This window comes from Eschrichtius robustus, chromosome 6, assembly GCF_028021215.1.
Source record: "Eschrichtius robustus isolate mEscRob2 chromosome 6, mEscRob2.pri, whole genome shotgun sequence".
Lineage (NCBI taxonomy): Eukaryota > Metazoa > Chordata > Mammalia > Artiodactyla > Eschrichtiidae > Eschrichtius > Eschrichtius robustus.
Window position 1 is genome coordinate 85,288,250 of NC_090829.1, and position 23,149 is coordinate 85,311,398.

The window sequence follows — 23,149 nt, forward strand, 5'->3', positions numbered from 1 at the left end:
GCCTCTCACTGGCCACCGCCGCTGCCCCTCACCCGGCAGCCCCCTCGGCAATTGGCCCCCGGCCGTCCCTCGTCATCCTCGGCCTCGCCTCGAGTCCCGCCTCCGTCGCCAGGTCATTTAAGTTTATCACAAATAAATAAATAAAGGAGGAAATAGAAATGCGTAGAAAGTAAAAGCAGTTAGGACGGGGCGGGGGCCTGGAGAAAAAGAGGGGGCGCGGCGGAGGTTAGACAACCAAACATGATCGTATCTGTGTTGACCAATCACGACTCACTCTAGTCCGGTCTGACGGGCTCTCTCAACCAATAGCCTCCCACCTCTCGGATCACTGAACAACGAGATATGACTGACCTCTCCAGAGTGGACGAAGGTGCGGCGGGGTGAGGGGGGGGAGTGGGAAGACTGCTGACCAATCGCCTGTTAACAGTTCTCGGAGCGAAGTTTCCGTGCTCCAATGGGTGTCTGAGATAGCGGATTGGGCCTCTTCTAGCCCAATCGAAGCTGGTAGAGATGAGGGAAGAGGCAGATGGGGGCGGGGACAGGTGAGGGGAGGAGGAAGAGTGTATTTTGTTTATGGGCGGCAACCTCATGAGGGGCGTCCCATTCTTATTGGCTCACTGAAGCCAAGAGTGGCGTGAGGGCAACCCAATAGCAGGAAAAGATAGAGGGTTCGCGGCGTGAGGCGCCCAATGTGGGCCTTCTGCCGAAGAAGTAGGGGCGGGGGGAAGTTTAGGAGTTGAGGAAAGAAGATTAAAGAGCGCGAGGAGGTAACGCCAAAAACTCTAATTTGTTGTGGGGCGGGCTGGAGGGAGGGGTGTGTGCGTGCTGTGGGGGACGGGGCGTCTGCAAGGCGCTTGGAGTGGGGGGCGGTGGGACGGGAAAGGAGGCGCGCGGGGTGGGGTTGGGGGAGCGAGTTAGAGTGGCGAGCCCGCGGGCTGTTGGCCGGCCGAGCGCCCGCCCCCCCCCCCCCCCGGCGGCCCCTTTCCCCGAGCGCCCCTCCTCGCGCCGGGCGGCGGCGGTGGCCTCGCCTGACCCGGCGCGGAGGGAGGGAACGCGGGAGGGTCCCGGGTTCCAGGATCGGGCGGGGCGTCCCGCAGCTGGAAACGTGTCTTCTGCCTTCTTTCTACTCCCCGCGTCTGGAGCTGCCGCTACCAAGAAGAGGAGCTGAGGGGGACTAGCCGGGGCTCAGGAGCTGCTAGAGGCGCCCGCTTGTCTTCCGCCCCCTCCCTTCTCGCCCTTCCCCGCTTGCCGTGGCTCTGGCGGTATCTGGAGCGTCTTCAGAGAACTGGGGGGCGGGAGGGGTCCTGGCCCAGAGCCGCTGGACGCCCCTCCAGACGCCGGAGCTAACGGCCGCCGCCTGCTTCGCTGCTACGACTGTAGAGAAGGGGGCATGGGAAGGGAAAACAGCTTTCCTTCTTTCTCTCCTCCTTTGGGCCCCTTTGCAAACATTAAAAAATGTTTACGCTTTTTCCATAGCTGAGAGAAAACGGTTGGAAGCTTTTTGAAAGTTTAAAAGAAATGCACTCTCCTTTACATTGTTTAATGCATTACTGTCCGTGTGGCTTTCTGGTCTTCTCCCACCATCCGCCCCACGCCCTGCCCTCCTGAAGCTGTTAGCCTTTTTAAGGATGCTGAAGAGGCAGGAGGCAGGGATTTTCTAAAAGGTGTATAGATAAACACACTTGTACAAACATATGCTAGGCACACACATAAACGATAAACATTCGCGAAAAACACAATATGGCGTACAGCTACACTAACTAGCGCGGTAATCCGCTGATCTCTTAACCCAACCCAGTTGAATGGGGTCAGTATCAGGATGACAGTTCTCCAGTAAAAATCTGAATGAAACAGGAAATAATTTGGAAGCAGCCCGCGGGTAAAGTACTGTCCTCACATCAGCATTGGCCCAAGCTAAGTTGAATTTGTGAATCTTCTAGTCATGTGAAAATTGTCTTAACTGCTTCTTACCATTAAAAATACCAAAATGTTGCTCAAGTGGAATTTTCTCACTGCGTGGTCATGTGTAAATTTCAGCTAAGAAAATTAAGAGACCACTCATTCCCCCAATGTTTTCAAGCAAGCTCTGTTCTAAAGTTAGTATTCTTAACTTGTCGCTATTTAAAGTTTTAAAACATGAATTATAAGGATCGTTTTGTAAATACATTCTCTAGCTTTACACATTGAATAATCAGTTACCGTCGACAAATTCATAAATGGTTTACTTTCTTACCTGTTGCTCCTAATCCCACGCACCCTTTGCTATCGCTTGGGAATCGTTAAAATACACCCTTCTACCCCATCACACCCCCACGTATAAATTTGACCAGTCCGATTTTGGCTACGATTTGCATTTCTGTATTTCTTGGAAAAGGACATCAGCAAGAACAATTTACACTGTTTTTTTTTTTTTTTAATGCCCTTGTTTGCTCTTTGTCCTTCTTAATCAGAATGTATCAAAGTTGATGCGCATATAGTGCATGGTAATACCATTCACTGTGCCCTCTTGGAAGTAGTTTTCTTTCAAGAAAGTTTTTGGTATTGTCCTTGAAGAATTGCTGATGTTATTCATTGCTTAGCGCTCAAGGTTTAATTCTTAAGGTTGGGGATGTGATTTCCATTGAGCTCAATTTTGGAGGGCTTAGCCTTGAGAATACATCATGCTCAAACAGTGAGGAGAGGAAAAAAAGTGAGTTTTCTAGAAATATAATTATCTGCTCAGTGAGTCCAGCAGTTGGGTATTTTTGGTTTTGTGATTTCAGATCTCACAGACCAGTGGAATAAAGGCCTTTTGCATATGAAGATCAGGTGACAAGTTAACTGGCTACCAGCCTCCAAAGCAATACGCCCTTTCATGGTGAGGTCCCAATTTTAACAGACTAAAGAAAGAAGTTTAAGACTAAAAATTGTCAAATTTTATCCATTTTTAGGAAGAATTCTTTATGCTTACCTGTTTAGTTCATTTAAGATGCCAGTATTTTGAAATAACTACTATACCAAGAAAATACAGGTATAGTTAATGTGTACACCCGCTACTAGCAACTAGCTACTGAAAGACAATATGAGTTTAAGTGGAGTACTAGAGGAAAGAACAACTTACATGTGAGGGTTGTAATTTTGGTGTGTGTGTGTGTGTGGTAGGGGGAGGAGGCGTATTGTTCAGAACGACTAGTTGATGTGTTGCCAGTGTCCTAAGTAAAGTCAGGAAGTTTTTGAGACCCATACATATACAATTGCTCTTGCTGTCAAATTAACACGACTTTTGACTACTTGGTATAGGAATAAAATCCAAGGAAAAAGCCATTTTAAATGAATTACTTTTATCTCAGTAGTCAGTTTTCAGAAGACTTTCCAACCAAATTGGAATTCCTAGAAAAAATTAGGTCATTTTAGAAGAACAATAAAAGATACAACTAAGTTCCTATAAAGGATCTAAAATTTATAAACTAATTACAAATTATTCGAAATACCTTAGAATAAGTGGTAAGAAGAGATTCTTTAAAACATTTGGAATACAGAAGTGGAGCTTGATGGGCTCTGATTTATTCTCTGAAATAATTTTTTTTCTGAAATGGATTTTTAAATTCATCAAATTGTTCTAGACACTGTTCTAGATACTTGGGATGTAAAAGTGAACAAGGGATAAAATTACCCATGTGGAGTTTACATTCTAATGTCGCATACACTTTGGGTACTTCAGATTGCTAGAAGAAGGTATTTTGGGATGAAACTTTAAAACCTAGCTGTTTTCTCATTTGGGGGAATATGATTTGAAAAAGCTTAGAGAAGTTCGAGGGGCAGGGAGATTTTACCAATTGCCAACGATAAGAAAGGAAGAGCTTACTGTATTTCTTATTTGTACCCTTTGTTATTGTCATGAAATATTCTCCATACGTTTCAGTAGGTCTTTTTAACAGATAGGGGTTTTATTTTTTCGTAATTTTAAGCTTGCCTTTGAAATAAATAAAATGTTATTTTATATTAAAAAAATTCTGTGTCTTGGAATTTACTGTAAAATTCCTGTGGAGCTTTTGTCTTGTTAGCAAATTGTGGTAAACATAAGCTAGAATATCTTAATTTGTTTAGTTAGAATTTGTTTTAAGAATATGTCTGAAAAATCAAGTGCCTAAATCTTTTACAGTTGTGGTTTTATCAAGAGAAGGTGGAAATTTGTAATTAATTTATAGGTGACTTTAAAAACAGAAAGAGAGGCCTGCAAAAAATGCATTGTTATTTAAACCTTTCTTTCAAACTACAAAAGCATTTGATTGGCACTTCTCTGATTTAATAGACCATTTGTAATGCAAGAGGAACATTACAGAGTATTTTAGTATTACTTTAATCATTTAGTCTGTAGGTGTAAAAATTCTAGGTTTCTAACTGAAGGAAACTTGGTGCCTGGTTAAGGGAGTATATGATTTTGAAGCTGAGTTTGTTGCTTCAAGTAGTGGGTGTCTCACCTTTCCAAAACCTAGTTCATACGTCTCAAATAACAAGTTCTTATTTTCGTTATTTTTCTCTATCACAGTGAGTTTTATTTTGTTAGTCAAGTATGAGTTCAGTTCTTAAGTAGCATGATTTTTTTTTTTTTTTTTTTTTTTTTTACACACAATCCTCCTACCTACAGTCCTCCCATCCCCTGCTGTAAAGGGCTTGAATCTATACCTACACTAGATCTCTATGCTAATTTGTAGCATAATCAACTCTTCTAGAAAAGGTACATATTAATGCACTTTAGAGAACTTTGAGATTGCCTGTGGCTATTTGAGTACAGACCAGGCAGCGTCTGAAAGCTACAAATAGGAAGATTTAGGATGAAAAGCAGAGACTGTAACTAATAGAATATATTGTTTTAGCTGAAATCTTTTTTAAAAAGCAAAGTGGAAGAATGGTTAATAGAATGTTAAAAATTAAGAACTTTTCCTAATTCTAGTAAGGATGGTTGATCAATGTGTCCTTCTGTGCATGTAAGTATGTATTTATATATGATCAGTTTTTGAATAAAGACATATTTCATTACTGGATAAATGATTCCAGTCCCGCCTTGTGTTCCTTGACATGGAAGGCATTCAAAGTTCCCAGGTGATTTTGTTTAACATACTCTGTTACTTACCAAACCTTTGCTCCGAGCAACATAGAAATACAAGCTAATTAAATCTTTGGAAATTTTGTAATAATTTTGGATTAAAATTTATTTTGGGAAGTTTTTTTAAAGCATGATTACTAAGCAGCACATAAAATGAATGAAATCTAAAGTGAAATCTAAACTGGATCCACATAATAAGATAGTTGAGAGTTGCAAAAGGGGTATTCATAGAGTAAAAGATAAAGTCTTGACATGTCAAATTTCTATAGTAATAAAATAAAGACTAATTAATATTCATATTTTTAAGGTAAGTGTAAGTATGTGTACAGTGCATTTTAAGTCAAAATTTGGGGTGTTATTGGCTAGACACAGTCATTTCTTTGCCAGAGATACTAGACTGTATGAAGGCTAACCATCTGTCAAGAGATAGAGACAAAGAAAGGTTTAATATACTAGCCCAAAATTTCCACAAACTTGTTTTGAATTGTATTGTCATTTTGTTTTGGCCTTCATATTCTGTGTTGAATATGCACTGGGTCGGTCACCCCACTTTGTTTTATGAACAGACTATTCAAGGTTTAGATAAGGTTACTGTCGCAGCTGATGTGATCTAGAGGCAAGATAAAATGTTTTGATTTTGCTTTCATGTAATGATTAAAAACTCACAAGTGGACCACCCATTAGCAGTTATACAAGTGACTTCAAGCACACTTATTTTCACCTACCCATTCTGAATTTTGGGTGTCTTAATTCTTTTGCTTTGTGTATTCAAGCCTCATAATTCAAACCCATTCCTGAGCTATTGGGGGTGGGGGGATGGAGGGAAGTAGCAACGGGAAATCCAGATTGCCTGTTTTAGGTACAATATGGTGTGATGTGAAAGTGAAACAGCAGATTGGTAAGAAACTTTAGTTTCAAACAAATATAAACTAGTTTATTTAGTGAAGTCATACACAAAACAGTAGTCTCTATTGACAGGACAACTTTTTTTTTCCAGTAACTTCCGCATCATGAAGTCACCATGGTTTTTTGGGCCAGCAGACTGTTTCTAAGGCATCATATAAGAAAAAGAAGCCCTAATATTGCTGATTTTAATGATATACTTAGATGTGGCAGGCCAAGGAATTATTTATAGCAGTGCTAATTATATCAATAAAAATAGCAATATTAATACTGTGAGTGTCAAAATCCGTTCTTGACAGTATGAGGTAAATAGAACTATAGTCAAACAAAGCAACCAGCCTGTCTCTACTCTCAGCTCATGAATACGCACTTCAGGAAAAATATACACACAGTTTAGAGAATTAAGTGTACTGATTTAATCTCTTTTTCAGTTACTTTTGACCTTTTTTTAAAAAAAGATGTTCTTTATTTTAAATTCAAACAATATTAAAAAAGACTTGGATTTTTAGTTTTGAAATTATTGGCAACCATTTTCTTACTGTCATTAGTAAGTTTCTAGAGACTTATTTATTTATATATGGCTAAGTACTTTATAAATTATCAGAAATTCATTTTCTTTGTACCCCCATTTTTGGGACACAAATTACCATCACAAAAGGAACCTCTAACAATTTACAAAATGAAACAATACAAAACAAAACAAACCCTACCACTACCATACATGTACACACAACCATAAATCTCTGGCTTCCTTTAGGCATTAAAAGAATATCCTTTTCCATGGTTTTGATTTAAGAAAGAGCATAAATTTTCTTTGTAGCTGTTTTTACTTCTAGTCAGTTTTTACAATTTTATGTTATTTTAAACTTATTTTCTTAGGAATATAAAATCCAGTAAGTAGAAGTCATTAAATCCAATGGTTTTTAGCTTGAGGGGACATCTAACTTATCAGCCAATCCCTCATATATTTGATTTAATTCTTTCATTTTATTGCACATTGTCAAAAATTTCAGATGTAGAGATTGGAAATATTGTTTTTGGTATAATGTTACAAGCAACTAGTTGTATGATCTTAGGCATTTCACATAATTTGTTTGGGTCTCTGCCTTAGCTTCCTTCATCTTCAGGGTCCCTTTCAGCTCTAATAATATGAGTATGTTTGTTTTGATACTTGAGTCTTTATTTTAGCTTCAGATAACGTGACTGGATGTGATGTGCAGGGGGCACCAGGAAAGAGTATATGTAAAATATTCGACTTTGCTTTTTACTTTCAGTCCTGGATAAAAGTTTCATTTTAATGATACTTGCTTTCAAACATAGCATAGTAGTACAAGAGCCACAATATTAAGTACTGATAATCTTTTATAGTTGGTAACTGTAATGTCTATTAGTTTACATAAATTTTTACCAGCTCACCTTCACTCATGTAGATATATTGGTAATAGAATTTATAAACATGATTCTTTGCATTTTACTCTGCATAAAGTTGCTTAACTGGAGAAAGCAGGTAATAATAGAATTAATTAACTCAGAGTTGTGTTCTAATTCTATAAAATATATGGATAGATAGATATATTCGAAGAAAAAGGTAAACTTGGTTTTTGTGCCTAATTTTTAAAGCAAAAAATAAATATACTTCGAGTAATCAGGAGCCATCTCCATATAGATCTTATAAAATTGGTAATTTTTAACTGCTGCATTTGATTTTGATCCTACATTATATCCATCCAGGGATAGATTTACATAGGAGGACTGATAAGATAGACAAAGTTGACTCTGTTTTGATGAAGAATAGTGGGAAGAATCTGAAACAAACTGCATGCAATTTGTGTGTACCTACTTGTAGGTATTTATTTAATGATGACCTCAAAGTTTTCATTTAGAATTTCACTCTCAGTTTCTTTTTAATTGACTCACATTCCTTTTGCTAGTATGAATGGTAGTGAGAGGCTCAAAACCGTCAAATCCTTTACCTATTCACAAATGGAAACAGCTATCTGGAGAAAGCTATATAATCCTTGGTTCCTTCCCCCTCCATATACATATCCATCGTTCTTGATACTGCTCATAACATTTTATAAATTACCTCATAGACGGAATATACAGCAAACGTGACAATATATTAGATAATGCTAAGCTATTTGGGAGAAATGGCAAGAAAAATTTTATATCAACCATAGGGCAAAAAAGGTGGTATGAGTGCTTCAATGCATGCAAATAAGGGGGAAAAAACATTCTAAGAGATATTTAGAAGGGAAGCTGATTTTAGACTATAAGTTAACTGAAACCCAGCACATGTACTGAGGAATTAATGTAGACCCTTTTCTAAAGGCATTGGTACCAAAAACACTGGCAAAATTATTGGTTGTAAGCATAGTGAAAGAAAATAAAATACATTCTGTTCTTGTACTAAACAACAGTAGCCAACATGTATGAGCACTTAACTCTGTACCAGACATTGGTTATATCTGAATTTTTTTCAGTTAATTTCATAATCCTATGAGATAGGCACTTTTATTATGTCATTTTTAAAGATAAGCTAAGACTCAGAAAGGTTAAATAACTTATTCAAAGTCACACAGCTAGTATATAACAGTTGGGAATTCAAACTCAAGTCCAATTCTAGAAAACCTAAGCTCTTAATCACCACCTCATCATGCCTCTTTTCTGGGACCATTTTCACTTAGTACTCGCCCTGATTAATACTGGTAATTTTATTTCAAGAAAGGCATAGTGGATTTGGAGAAGGTTCCAGAGAAAGGCACAAAGTGAAAGAGCTTAAGTGGGAGGAATGGTTGCTATGGTAAAGTTTGTTTTTAAAATTTAACCCTTCAGTCTAGAAGTACAACTCCTGTGAGGGAGTTTATCTGAAGGTTTTAACAGAGGATGGACTGGGTAGCCACTGCCTGATCTGGTTGGATGGACAACAGTGGAGCTGGGTAACAGATGTCAAAGCAGATGGAGGAAATCATGAGTAGGAACAGGTCAAAGAGAGCTTTAGATACTGGCAGTACTGGGAAGGCAGAGGTCGAAAAGGAGACCTAAATCTAACAGGTTGAGTAACCAAGAATCGGGATCATGCAGAAAAAAAGGGTGAGGCAGAACAGAAACAGAATATATTCAAAACTTTGGTGAATCCTACTGACTTTGAAAGGCCCTAACATTTATTGTTTGTTGTTTGCACCCTTAGATTTGTTTCAGAACCAACAGCTGGCTTAAATAGGGGCCACCTAGAGCCTGGGATACAAAGACTGCTATGGTTTTGGCACAAAAAACATGATCATCAATACTAACTTAGAATTAGGCAATAAGTTTAGATGCATTACAAAGAAATGCAATTTAGCACAGAAACCTATGTGATAAACCTGAGAATATCTGTCATTTATTGAGTACCCGCTGTGTACCATTCAGTTCTGAAATCACTGTTTCTGGGGGGCATTTATAGTACAAGTTACCGTCTGCTGTCCAGTTTTCAAATATAAGAAAACATCTGCTAGCTTTTCTGAGGATTTGATGGGTAAAACAAATTATACCTTAATTTTATTTCATTTCATTTCGTAATTTAGCTTTTGATATCTCCTCTTCCCACATTCATGGAGCCAGGCTCTACCAGGCTTAAGGTGGAATAGAGTGTAGACTTCTCTTATGTAAACTTTTCCTTCAATTGTCGCTATACTGAAAGAAAGGTTCAATTTTATTTGATAGGATAAATGCATTTCTATCAGAGTAATCGGTTCAAATGATCAGTCCAGGTAAAGTCAGTGTACATGAGTTTGGATTATATTTATGATTGCCAGCACTAGTTAATGAAAAGGGAATTATATAAGCTTTTAAAGTGAATTTTTGTTATTTCAAATAATTTTAATGACATCAAACCAAATACAAACAGATGTGTATGCCATGTATACATACTCATACCCTTTTTCTGCAAGGTACTGGAGACTTCAAAAGTTTTTAAGAGATAATATTCATTGTTGAGCTATATTATGTATATATATAGAGGTGGGGAAGAGTTGGATTGTCTGAATGGAGTCAAAGAATAATGGAATAGCTATACTATCACTTATGTGTCTTCAGTTTTCCTTATTACAATATCTCTGATATTTCCTTCAGACTCTTATTTCTAGTGCATTAGGAAATATATTACAGTAATCATTTTGTATGTTTCAAATTGATACATCACTAATACAATATACTGTGAAGTTAGATAATCAACATTCAGTTTATGCATGACACCTTTCCCCTTCAGGTTTATTGTCACTGGTACTCTTTTGTTCTCGTTCTTTTGACATCTGGTGGTATCTAGTCTTTTTAACAGCTATATTGTTTGCATCCTCCCTTCCCTTCATATATCTCACCCTTAGAGAGATACCTTTGAAAACTCACCCTCTCAATAATCTTTCTTGTTCTAGCAAAGGGTTGAGAACAAGGCAATATTATGTTGAAGGGGTGATTTGAGCTGAAAAGTGAACAGGATTCCAGACCTTTCTGATTCAGGTATTTCACATAACAGTCTCAACAGTTGTTATAAAGTGTATTGCTAGAGTGTATAAAAGCCAAAAATAAATGGTTGCTGTTTTTCTGTAATTTTGTGTTATGCATACCTCTGTTTCTATCTGTTATTTGTGTAATGATGAATTTTATTATGCAAAAATGGGTGCATTCATTCTTTGACATTCATCACCCAGGAAAGATAGCATTCAGAATTATACTACACTGAACTGCAGATCCTTAAGGGCAGTACCGTATTTTATTAATCTTTGAAGCCTTAGTGCTTAGCACAGTACCTGGCACACTGGAGGATTCAATGTTGATTAGACTCTTTTGTAGCTGTCCTAGAAAGATTACTTTGATTCTTGCTTACCAGGCTATTCATTCCTTATTTTCTTTTGACTGGTTCAAATTTAGCATTGTTACAATCATTAATACCTATTACAGGGTTTCTCTGTACTTTTCTAAGACCCAAACATTTTTACACATGCTCATGATCTTTTATCCTTTTAGATACTTAATGAAATTCTGTCATGGCAGAAGTTCCAATAAAAAATTATATTTACCGTGATTCAGAAAAGAAATATATCAGATATCGCCCATCAGTGGTAAAGCAAATCTACTACAGTCAATTCAGGATATTGTATTGAATAGAGTACACAGAATTACATTACCTAGTGATTCAAGGGTGAAATCCAAATTTCATATCCTATATGATTCCTATCTGGATAGTAGGACAAACAGTCCAGAGTATTTTTGTTTTTTGCACTTAATAGATTGTAATGAGATTTTGAGCATTCTGTATGAGCTTCCTAATTCTTAAAAAGATAAGTTCATAAAATTTCACGCAATTAAAAAACAGAGCTTTAGATTATTTTACCTTATTATCTAAGTTGTTTAGAAGTCAGTCCAATGAAACACTTTAATGTTATTGACATTATATCCTTAGCTCTTCTAGAAAGCAAAAACGGTAATGGGGCTATGAACAATATGGAGGGTAATGTCATGTAAACCACTGTGTAGGGTGCATGTTTCTTTCCTATATAACAGCTGACATGCTTTTTCATATTTATAAGACCTGCTAGTTAGACAGTGGGAGACTTACATGATCTGCCAAAGTCATAGTTTGTCTCTCTACTAACTGAAGCTATAGCAAATTGATTTGAAGTTGTTTCCAAAACAAAAGATAATTATGTCCTGGGATAATTAAAACGGGGGTCTCTTTAAAGCGTACTTCAAGTGATTAGTAGCTATGGTATATTTTGGAATTTGTATCTAAGAACATAAAGAGAGCATATTGTTGTTTTTGTATATTCAAGAATATGCTTTCTAAGGAAAGTATTGATTCTTGGAAATAATGATAATGAACTCCCAGACAACCCCAGACCCACATACCTCTCCCCTTTCTCAATATTTTTAAAATTAAGGATTCTGAAAACAAGGTGACCTATGTATGGCCATCTTCCCCTTCACTTCCAATTCCTGACTGTCTTTCTGAATCAAATCGCTACTGAGATCTGTGAACAATTGCTGTGACACCTTGGGCAGAGAAACACTGCTTTGAAAACTTCTACCATCAATTGGGCAAGCAACTAGAGAATAGTACTGAAGTTCAGGGATAAAGATCAGAAAACAGTAGACATTGTAAAGAAGAGCTTGGGCTTCAGAGGTCTGTGAACCAGTATGGGAGAAAGTTAATATCTGACTATTTTATGTATCCAAGTCTCCCCAACAGGCTAAAAAGTCAGAGTAGCTGAATGTGCTTGCTGAGTTTTCTCTGTCCCTGAGGCTGAAAAGAAATTCAGAGATAGGGCAACAGTGATCTACCTCCTCATGCCTTGGCAGGGAACTGGTAGACTGTCTACATTTCTTTTCTCCAAGTGTTATACTTCTGCCATTTAGGATACTCTAGCAACCAGACCAGAGTTCCAGTGAGTTATCAGTGAAAAATAACAATCCATCAAAGGGGAGCCAGTAGTGAGGGAGAGAGGAAGATCAGGCAGGAAAATTAGAGTACATACTCCAAGCAACTAGTACTATTGGCGAAAATAAATGAAACCTGAATTTTGAAATATATTAAGAGCACTTAAGGACATTCAAACAAAGAACAAAAAAATTTCAGATACTAAGAAAAACACATCTCAATTGAGTGGCTCAGTGGAAAAATCGGAGGAGAACATGGTCACTGTTGAAACATGAGTTAGTGAACTGAAAGACCAAGTGCAAGAAATATATCAAAGTACATAGCACAAATAAAACATGATGAAAATGTTGAATAAAAAGGATGAGTCTTGGAGGATAGTTTAGAAATCAAAATGTGAATAATAGGAATTATAGAGGGAGAAATAAGAACAGAAGGAGGAGAGGTATAATAGAAGAAAATTTCTTTGGGTGTAAGAAAGATCAGAGTCTGTGGATTGAAAGGGTTTATTGATTTATGGTCTTGATTGAAAGAAAAGACACAGTTCTGAACTCTAAAAATAAACTGAAACATAAACTCCCAAGTAGAAAGAACGATTTTCTCCTATAAAGAGGAGAATTCAAAGTATCATAGAACTTCCTATTTGTAATACAGGAAGCAAGAAGATAGTGGAATGACATCTACAAACTGCAAAAGGAAAATGACTACAGTCCAAGAATCTCAATGCCCAGAAAGTTGTCATTTGCCAGCCAAGGTGAAAGAAATACATTTAGGGAAAACCAAGAACTCAGAACATATAATTATTCCCCATCCAAGAAAATGCCTGAGGATAGATTATAAGCAAACAACAAATGAACCAGGACAAAGATGTCAAGATGAAAAGGAAAGGAAATAGTGGTAAATAATGAGCATTTGTATATAATTGTGTGTGTGTGTGAGTGTGTGTTGTGTGTATAATTTCATTTAAGAGATGAAGATAGATGGCTAGTAAATGTGTAATAAAATAGACAATTTCAGACTTTTGAAATAAAAGGATCATACTTATGTAAAGAAAATTTTTAATGTACTAAAACTGTCTTTTCAACACTTAGTTGATGGAGGGAGTAGACAGGAGGAATGTAAAAAAGGAGGAAAATGAGTGGTGGGAGATGAGAGGAGGAAGAAAAGAGGAGAAAAGTGAATGTATCCTAAAGATCTCATTTATTTAGGAGAAAGGGGTGGAGGATAGAACCTCTTGGTGGGGAAAAAAATTGTCTTAGATAGATAGAAAAATAGATACATGAAAAAAATATATATATACATCTGTTAATTAGAGTAGAGAAAGGGAAGGTTAGCATGATAGAACATCATGTAGAACTTTCATAGCAGCAAGGAGAAAATATAATGCAGAGCCACTTGATCAAACAAAAAAATATGGAAAAGGGAAATAAGGAAACAATAATGTAAGATTAAAAATAAATATAAGTAATTGGAAGATATAAAATTAGGCACATTATTACATTTAATGTAATGGACTAAATTCTCCCATTAAGAAAACAGATGTCAGATTGAATTTAAAAACATAAGCCACTCAAATTATATTACAAGAAAAACACCTGTGTCAAAATTATAAAGAAATGTTGTTTGTAAAATGGTGGACATAAAAGACATCAGGCAAAGGCAAACAAAAGGAAAACAGAGAAACATGAGTGATAGCATTGATATCAAAAAGGGGCACTGTAATGATGAAAGGCATAGTTTATGAAGAGAATAACCACATAACTCTGTATACAGCAGGCTTATTTAAAGTAGATAAGTATGTTAAGTAAAGACTATTGGAAAAGTCTAGACAGCTCTGTTAAACACATGCAAACAATGACTAAGAGAAATGGAATACTATAACTCAGAAGCAATATATTTGTAGTATCTGATATTCTTGAAATACTTTTAAACATCTCTGTGCTTGGCCGCAAAGAAAACTTTATAAATTTTAGAAAGCAGAGATTTTGCAAGCACATCCTCTGATTATAAGCTAGTATAATTAGAATTTTGGAAGTTTTCTAAAAGGTGACAAAAAATTATTAACTATTTAGAAATTAAAGAGAACACTCCTAGATAACTCTTGGATAAAGAAGAAGTCATTTGGAAAACAATGAAAAAGAGAATATTTTATGTAAAAACCTATTGAAAACAGGTAAAGAGATTGTCGGAGTAGAGTTGATAGCCTTAAAGGCCTTCATTATTAAGACGGAAAATAAAGGATTATCTAGTAACTTTAAGAAATTAGAATAAACACTAATATGAGAGAATAAAAGGAAATTAATTTTTTAAAATATGAAATTAATGAAATGGGAAACAAAATGTAATAAAAAATCAATCTAAAAGCTGGCTCTTTCAAAAGACTTAATATAATACATAAACTCCTTGGGAAGATGAAAAATCAAAAAAGAAAATGAGGCCAGTAATTCCACTCTGAAGTGGAAGAAAATTGAAAGCATATGTTCACTTAAAACTTGTACACAGATGTTCATAGCAGCAGTTTCATTATAGCCAAAAAGTGGAAGAAACTCAAATCAAAGAAACTCTCCATCAACTAATAAATGGATAAATAAAAATGTGGTGTATGCATACAATAGAGTATTATTCAGCCATGAAAAGAAATGACGTACTGATACATGCTACAACATGGATGAAACATGAAAACACTATGCTAAGTGAAAGATGTCAGACACAAAAGGCCACATATTGTAAGATTCCATTTATGTGAGATGTCCAAAATAGGCAAATCCATAGAGACAGAAAGTAGATTAGTGGCTGTCAGTGCTGGAGGAAGGGAAGATGGGGAGTGACTGTTTAATGGGTATAGGATTTCCTTGTTCTGGAACTAGATAGTTGGTGATGTTTATACAACCTTTTGAATGTACTAAAAGCAACCACAGAGTATACTCTAAAATGGTTAAAATGGTGAAGTTTATGTATATGAATTTTATGCTAATAATAATAAAGATAACAAACAAGAAATTGAGCAAAAATAGATACTAGTTAGGGATGAAAAAACTGAAAGGTTTGACAAAACTGAAAGGTAAAAAAAAGAAATCTAATGCAACTCTATGGCAATAATTTTGAAACCCATGAGAAACAGAACATGATATGGTCAAATGCAAATTATAAATATCGGCCTAAGAAGAAGTAGAAAACGGATACCTATTAATACTGAAGAAATTGGAAAGCTAACCACACGTGATCACTTAAACTTAAAGAAATAACTAATTTTGATATAATTTAAATTATGCTAGGCCATTGAAAAATAATGAAATATTTTCTAATTTCATTTAATATCTAACTGATAAAAATTGTACAGAAATAAATTATAGTTCAATCTCACTTATGAAAGAAATGCAAAATTTCTATATAAAATGCAGATTAGCAAATAGTATCAGCATGAATTAAAAGAGTAATATACTAGGACCTAGAATTTTCCTTTTTTCTTTTTAAGTAGGAATTCAAGCATGATTCAACAACAGGAAATATATCAATATCGTTCATTACATCATCAAGTTAAAGGGAAAAATTATACATTCGTCTTCAATAAGATGGCTTAAATATAATATTTTCATTCACAGCCAACAGAAAATATAATCTGAAATAGTTAAATCTTAAAAATATTTCTATTAATATCAGATACTAGACAAGTAATTATTTATCACAATTATTTAACATTAAGTAGGGAGCTTTAGCAAATATAATAGTCAAAGGTATACATAACACTAACATTTGTAGAGACTAACTTAACATGTCTTTTGGCTGATATCAGACCTAAAAATTTTAGAACTCTAATTTAAAAATCTAGAAAAATTAGTAAGATAAATTAAAAAGGTAGTTGGATAGAAAATAATTAGATGAAAATTGATAACTTTTCTCTGGAAGTAATAGGCATCTAGGAACCTTTTTTCCCCAACAGGAAAAAATTATTTAATTTTCCATAGAAACACAAATTATAAAATGCTTATTAATAAAATTACCAAGAATAATATAGGACCTGTATGTAAAAAAGAGATACTATTTAAAGACATAAAACAAGATCTGATTAAAGGATGCACAAATTATGTTTTTGTATGGGAAAACAATAGCAAAATGTTAATTTTTCCAAAGTTAATACATTTATTTAATACAATTCCAATTAAATTTTTAGCAGGGATTTTTTTTCTTTTTTGAGTTAGACAATGTTATTTTTAAATTACATAGAAGATTAAGTGCTAAAAAAAAGGCAAGAAAATATGAAAAAGAACAGTGAAGAGGGATTTGCATTATACATAGTAGAACATATTACAAAGCCAGCTAATCAAAAAATATGGTAATAGCATAGGAATAGACAAATAGATCCATTAAATAGATAAGAGAATCCTGAAACAGATGACAATTTAGTTTGAAAATCATGAATCATTTAATTAATAGAATTGGCATAAAAGATTATTTTGTGGAAAAAAATGGAAGTATATTCTCATTTCGCACATTATACAAAAATCATTTAAGATGAAATGCTTAAATGAAAACAAAACAAAAAACTTGCCAAAAAAAGTCTAGGAGACTATTTATAAAATTTTTTAACAATAGTGAAAATGCAAAAAGTTTAAAATGATTTAACATTGTTGATTGCATAAAAATAAAAAAAACTTTTATATAAAAATAAAAGTTATTAGAAAAATATAGATTTGGAAAAGTATTTATAATTTGACTTTTATTAACATGAAAGGTTAATATCCAAGAGCTCTTAGACAATGCTAAGAAAAAAGTTATGAAACAACCCAATGTAAATGGAAAAGATAATTCACAGTAAAGCAAATTCTATTGGTTAACAAAATAGAAGATGCTCAAATTCACTAGGGAAATTCAAGTTTAAGTAACAGTGATGTAATGTGTCTTAGCATTTAAACTTTCTGTTAGTCTGATGGGTTTAATATTTATTGCCAGTGGTGATGTGGCAAAAAGGGACTCTTACTTGTTACTGGTGGAAATGTGCTATGCTTTAACTTTTTTGAAATGCAGTCTGGTAACACCTCATATCCTTTGATTGAACAATTTTATTCTTGGGAATATATCCCATAGAAATACAAGTATTGATATTTAAGGGCATATGAATTTTTTGGTTTCAAAGTTGTTACAGCTTTTTTGTAGTAGTAAAACTGGGGGGGAAAGTAATTCCATTAATAAGATAATGCTAATAAATAATGGAAATTCATATCATGGATTATAATGCAGTTATTAAAAGATGTGAATTAAAGATATCTCAGGTGATCTAGAGGAATTTCTGGAGTTATTGATAGTGAGAAGAGCAAGTTATAGAAAAGTATGTGTTGATGTTACATTTTTATAAAATAATGACCAAAATCCCTGAATATGTATTTTGTATGTAAATATCTATATGTGTATATCTGCTTTATAGTAGAGTTATTTATTTGCAAAGGGAGAATATGGAAGGGTGCATACTATGTTGTGAAAATGGATTGCTTTGAATGGGAGGAACTATAGAGGGAGAGAAGCAGAGAGCCAAGCAATAAAAGGAAAAGAAAAATTGCACTAAAAACATGTTCAAAATCCTACTTATGCTTTTTAATAAAATTAAGTACATTTGGCTGTATATGTATTAAGAAGTCAAATTAAAGTATTTAAAAATATTATGGCTACTTTTGATGGTAATGATTTCATATTTTTCAATATTGGTACCAAGCGTTTTTTTTTATTCTTTTACATTTGCTGTTTATTTAATTTTGTATCACATGCTACTAGAATTTTCTACATGTTCTAAAAAATCTTTAGTTAATTGTCTAGCATTTCAGGCCAAATAAACTTAATGATTTACAGTTTGAGATCAAATCAAATTACATGGATCATTCCCATGTCAGGGCTGACATGCAGCTGATATCCCTTAGTAAAAGTTAGGTAGTATGTTTCACTTTGTTCAGTGTTCATTTTCTTTGATTGGTACCTTCTGTGTCAGTTATAAAATATTTCTTTTTTTTTTTAAATGTTTCTTCTGATTCTTTTTTTTTTTTTTTAATTTTTTTTAAATTAATTAATTAATTAATTTTTTATTTTTTTTTATGGCTGTGTTGGGTCTTCGTTTCTATGCGAGGGCTCTCTCCAGTTGTGGCAAGCGGGGGCCACTCTTCATCACGGCGCGCGGGCCTCTCACTATCGCGGCCTCTCTTTGTTGCGGAGCACAGGCTCCAGACGCGCAGGCCCAGCAATTGTGGCTCACGGGCCCAGCCGCTCCGCGGCATGTGGGATCCTCCCAGACCAGGGCTCGAACCCGTGTGCCCTGCACTGGCAGGCAGACTCTCAACCACCGCGCCACCAGGGAAGCCCCTATAAAATATTTATAATATTACACCTGTCACTTCACAAATTAATTATAACAACAATTATGAATGAATGGAAGACTTGCACATAGAAGTTGCTTAATAAATAAATACTTTCTGATTGACATAATAGATTTTAAGTAATGAATTTACCAAGGTAATAAAGTGTAGAAATGAAAGCATTCAAGGGTGTTTAAAAATAAGACTAGAAGTCATGATTTCAGGCAAACCATTTGACTCCTGTGTCTCAGAATCTTAATCTTTAAAATAGTGTATTTTCATCACTTATTTCATGCAGTCTTTGAGGATCAAGTGAAGTAATAAATGTTTAAGTGCTTTGAAAAACATAATTCATTGTGCAAAGAATGTTGATGATAATAAAAATCTGAAGGCAGCCATTTTTTACACTTAATGGACATATATTTTGTATATGTATACATATATGTATTTCAAGTTGCATGTTTGATGTTAAGCCTCTTGACATATCAGTAATAGAATGTATTACTGATGAAGCTGTCAAAGCCTCAAATGGACAAAGCTGGGATCTATGGAAGGTGTGAATATATTTAATTGCTTAAAGTTTAAGATGAGTCTCCAGAATTTCTTTATTTTGCTGGTCATTGAGGGAAATTCTTTATTTAGGTATATCTCCTGATGTCCTCTGTTCTAGTATAGAGATATTAATGTTTTGTGGGAAGTCTGGGCCTTCATCTCATCTGGACATGATAATAATGTTGTGTTGTGTTTTGGCTTAATAAATGGCCTTGGACAGCTAAATACAGTGGTGTAATCTGTTGTTATATTTCACTAGAAATCCTCTCCTTGTAATTTATAGCTGCAGTTAATAGTGACTATAGCATGAATACTTCAAATAGTAAAATCTTTATCATCTTTTAGTAACCAGACACCAGATGTGCCATTGGCTGATTTGGGTGTGTGTGTGACTATAAGGAAATACCTACATTATGATTTGTTGGTTGAAACTAATACTATAAAAGAGTAAAAATATTTACATTATTTTATTAAAGAAACAGTTATAATCTTAATACTGTAGAGACTATACTATACTATTAAAGATACCTAGATTCTGTTTTGAAAAAATGGAATGGATAGACTTGTTTCTCTAAGTCTCAATAAATTATATTTGACTCTTTCCAAGAATACATTCTCATTTTAAAATTTTCTTGCCCCAATAATTTGGCTTTGACTTTTGCGTAGATATTCTCGCTATTTCACTAGTCTAATTTCCTTCAGTTAGTTTCTCTGCTATTCTTCCAGTAGTGGAGACAATGTTACAAGAAAGTTGAAAAGATAGATCTTAAAAGAGATCAATCTTTCTCTGCATTTCTTTAAATAGACCTTATTCAAGGCTAGTAGTAAAAACTACCTGAATTAGTTCTTTTTGATATCTTATATTTCACTTAATGAAGTCATTCTAATCAATATATTTGCATTTTCTATTTGTGTTTTGATTATCTTATCAAATATGAAATTAACAGCAATTGTGACATATATTTTTAAAAATATCTCTTCACTTTTGTCTAGCAATACTAGTGTTACTAGAGCAGAAGGAGTTTTTAGAATACTCTGTATGCATACTTAGATGTATATGTCATTGACAGTCATCTTTTAATTCTGTTCTTCTCTGTCTCCATTCAAGAAAATTTCTAACCACCAAAGATTACTCCCCCAAATGCAAGTTGCAGTTTGATAGGAAGTTGCAAGGAAATCTTCAAGTAATCTGTTAATCTCAGTCTTAAGAAACCGAAGTGATCATCTCTTAATTCTTTATTCTAAATTAAATTTTTTTATTGGAGTATAGTTGATTTACACTGTTGTGTTAGTTTCTGCTGTACAGCAAAGTGAGTCAGTTATACATATACATATATCCACCCTTTTTTAGATTCTGTTCCCATATAGGTCATTACAGAGTATTGAATATCATACCTTAATTCTTAATTCTTAATATTCTTTCAGTTTCTTCTTTCTCAGGAAAGAAGTTTCTTTCACTTCTAAGTAAATCCTGAATCCCAGTATCTTTTATCAGTATCTTCCTCTTCACTTTGGAATGGACTGAAACAAAATCATCATTTCTTTTTTTTTTTAAATTGAAGTATAGTTGATTTACAGTGTTGTGTTAGTTTCAGGTGTACAGCAAAGTGATTCAGTTATACATACACACACATATATTCAATATATAAATGTATAATTTTTTTCAGATTCTTTTCCATTATGGGTTATTAATACTTCCCTGTGCAATACAGTAGGTCCTTGTTGTTTATCTATTTTATATATAGTAGTGTGTAGCTGTTAATCCCAAACTCCTAATTTGTCCCTCCTTCCTTTCCCCTTTGCTAACCATAAATTTGTTTTCTATGTCTGTGAGTCTGTTTTGTAAATAAGTTAATTTGTATCATTTTTTTAGATTCCCACATATAAGTGATACCAAATCATTATTTCTTAACACTGTAATCAACTTTCCAAAATATGGCACCTATTATCCCATTCAGTGGTCAGGTTAGTTTACTTAGTTTATCTTTCCAAGTGTCTGAATTTCTTGAGTCACTGATGCTCAGTCTTAAACCATGGTTGTTTTTATTTTTTCTATTCTTTTTTTTTTAATTAAGTCTTAACTTGACCAAATAAAAATGCTTATTTGTTTAAACTTTTACATTTAAGGCTTTATATTTATTATGGCCTTGAACAGTATAAATCTTTTTAGTGTCCCTTGGACCTCTTGTTTGGAAATCAGTGGATGGTATAGATTACGGCCTGTGAAATCAGCAACATCCACATCACCTGGGAGCTTAGAAAGCAGAATCTCAAACCCCATCCCAGACCTAATGAATCATCATCTTTATTTTAATAAGATCGCAAGTCATTCATACATACATTAAAATTTGAGAAACACTGCTAAAGAATTTGCCATTTAAAAAAATTTGACTTCAGGTGCACAGAATTGGTTAATTATGATATGGTTCATAATCATTGTACAATTTATTATCCTCTTTTGTTTTTATTTCATTCTTTTATTCATTTGTTCTTTTTAATCAAAATAAATACCTGTAAACCCAAGACCCAACCAAAGAATTAGAACATTAACAATAATTTACATCTATCTATATATTCTTCTCCTACTCTTATCAGCACTCCCCTAACCAGAGGTAACCAGCATTCTGAATTTTGTGTTTATTATTCCATTATTTTTTCAAAAAATAATATATATAGCTATACCACTTATAAATGTGTGACTAAATAATATATTAATATAATACTGTATTTATCTCCTAGAATATGCTTTTTTTTTTGCTCTCAACATTGTTATTAAGATTCATCCATATTTTTGTAAGTAACTGTAATTCACACCATTTATTTTTAATTTTGTATTATATTCATGACATCATCACAGTATATTTATTATTTCTCCTGTTAACGGACATTTGGGTTATTTCCTACTTTTTGCTAATACAAATAGTGCTGGTATAAACATTCTTGTATATGTCTCTTGGTGACGTTTGCAATACACTCTTTTCAGAATATACTGAGTTTGGAATTGCTGAATCATAGGGTATAAAAACGCTCAGTTTTGCAAGAGATTGTCAAATTATTTTTCCAAAATGGCATTACCCATTTACACTCTCACCAACAATGTGTAAAATATATCTGTAGATCCTTATTCTCTTTAAAGCGTGGTATTGTCAGATTTATTAATTTTTGCTACCTGAATGAATAAGAAAATATCTCATTGTGGTCTTGATTTGCATTTTCTTGTTTGCCAAAACTGTGAACATGTATGTATGTATGTTTTCTCTTCTGTAAAATAGTGTTCCTGTTCTTTGCCCATTTTCTTCTTTTAATTTTTTATGGATCTTTTCTATTGATTTGCATGAGTTCTTTATATATTCTAGATACTAATTCTATTTCTTCTTCTGCTTTGTAGCTTATCTTTTCATTTCCTGTAGGGTATTCTAATGAAAAGAAACTTCTTAATTTTTATATGGTCATACTTATCATTATTTTCTTTTACGGTTAGTGCTTTTTCTATCTTCTTTTACTAAATCCTACTCTGGAATTGATTTTTGTATGTTATGCAGAGATTAAAGTTTAAGTTGCTTTCTAAAGGGATACACAATTATCCAGCTCTGTTTAATTTATATTCTTGTCTTTCCTCAGTGATTTGCCTTGCCACCTCTCATATAGCAAGAGTCCATATAAATGAGGGTCTGTTTATAGACTCTCTTTTCCGTGATCTTGGTTTATTTGACTATCCCTATACCAACAACACATTTTCTTAATTACTAGAGCTTTATATTATAATATGTCCTTATGTGTGGTGGGGAGAGTCTCCCAGAATTCATCTTTTTAGTTCTACCTTTTCCTTAAATGTCAGCCTCCCCCCACCCAGCTAAA

At 34.2% G+C, this 23,149-nt stretch overlaps 1 long non-coding RNA gene across 1 annotated transcript in view; it reads left to right on the forward strand.

Annotated features, from left to right (window-relative positions):
• Positions 1-720: 720 nt before the first annotated feature.
• LOC137765740 (uncharacterized) overlaps positions 721-23,149 on the forward strand; it is a 724,300-nt gene continuing 701,871 nt past the window's right edge. Inside the window, exons 1-2 of the long non-coding RNA XR_011074249.1 lie at positions 721-767; positions 2,763-2,857. This is a non-coding gene — a long non-coding RNA (uncharacterized lncRNA). The remainder of the gene's footprint in view (positions 768-2,762; positions 2,858-23,149) is intronic.